Source organism: Gavialis gangeticus, unplaced genomic scaffold (genome assembly GCF_001723915.1).
Source record: "Gavialis gangeticus isolate Ggan-Ray unplaced genomic scaffold, GavGan_comp1, whole genome shotgun sequence".
NCBI classification, from domain to species: Eukaryota; Metazoa; Chordata; order Crocodylia; family Gavialidae; genus Gavialis; species Gavialis gangeticus.
This window is the reverse complement of record NW_017729032.1, coordinates 149338331-149340052: the sequence shown is the minus strand read 5'-3', so window position 1 is coordinate 149340052 and position 1722 is coordinate 149338331.

The window sequence follows — 1722 nt, the reverse complement described above, 5'->3', positions numbered from 1 at the left end:
GCCTGAAACCCCAGCCTGTGTTTTTGAATGAAAATGGGCATTGATGCTTAGCACAGTTGTGTCAGTCATTAGTGTCAGATGTTTTTACTGAGCTCCTGGATCAGGCATGTTCGGTGTATACTTACTGGATGCCCAATCTGTGAATCCCAAATGGCCTTATGTGGGAGATAAGAACCTAAAAACTGTGACGAACTGAACTGCTGGCACCTCTGTGCATGTGAGGTAGCTGAACTTAAGATACTTAGGAACTTTTTCAGGTACGTGACAGGGGTAGACTTGGTTTTTGTGAATCACTCTTGGACTCACTGTCTTAATTCTTCCTTAGTTCTATTTTAAGCACCCAATTTACGCATATTTAATTTTTCTGTGCCTCAATTTGTCATTTGTAAAATGGGAATAATAGGACTACTGGTCTGTTACACAAGGGTATTGTAAGGATACCTTAAGGAGAAGAGGCTCAACACTTACTGTATAAAAGTATATAAATCCATGCAAACGCTTGGATAGCTTGCTTTCACTGTATATACTTTCAGTGAAACTTGTTGAAAACAGTGCTGATGTAGCTACCGAAAAGCAGATCCATCAGAGTGCTAAAGTTAATTTTGGGCATGGCAAAATAGGTTGTCCTCTGCAGGCTGGACTGTTCCTCCTGTGCATGGCTAATTGACAGAAGTATGCTATGGAATTACAGGGCCTTTTCTTTATATATTTTGCCACCCAGGGGATATTCCTTAGCATGCATAGTGTTCAGGAGTTTATTGTTTTTTTTTCAGGCAACCAAATCAAGAAATGTAGGGAATTATAAGGGCTTCTTGGCAAAGGTTACTACATGGGGTTGGCTGGCTAGAAAGTCAGACTTACTGCCTCCTTCCATTTGCTGTCTTAGATTAAATATATGGCCCATGAACTTTTTAAAATTTGTTTTAATGTTTGAGGGCTTAATGTTAAAATTAGCTTATATAATTAGAAACCTAGTCCTATTTTTCTAAGCTATTGAGGACAACAAGAACAACAAGTGTGTTCAGTTCATTTAGCAACTTTACTCCACCCCACCCAATTCACAAGGTCTGAACTGCCACAAGTCACATTTCCCAACATTGGAGAGGCAGTTAGCCATGCTAGTCGATAAAGTGCATCTCTACCTTGCCCTCTGCCTGACTTCAGACTAAATCAGAGGTGCAGAAACTTTCGTGAGCCAGAGCTAATTTCATCAGATGCTACAAAAGGACATGCACAGAGAAGGCATTTCCCCCCATTTTTCCCTAAAAATAGAAAACAGCTCTTGCTGCATGTGCCCCCCTGACCAGGCCATCCCCGGATTTGGTGGCATCAGTGGGTGCTCGATGTGCCCTCTCTGCAGTGGCGTACCAATGGGGGTGCGGCGGTTTGGTCCCCTGGCGGCACTTCTGGTTTTGCCACTGGCACTTTTGGGCTTCCCTCCTCCCACTCAGTGATTGGTCACTGGGGGACCCCCCCCACCCAACTCAGTGATTGGCTGCCGGGGAACCCCTCGCCTCCCACTCTGCGATCAGCTGCTCTGTGATTGGACCCCCTGCTCAGCGATTTGGTGCCCCCCCGCCAGATACAGGAGGTACCAGTCTCCCATGCATTCAAGAGATCCAATGCTATGGACCCCACTACAGAGGAAGGCAGAACCCCCCCCCCCCCCCCCCCCCTTCCACAATCCACCCCTGGGTAAAAATCCTTCTTTTTTCCCAAATG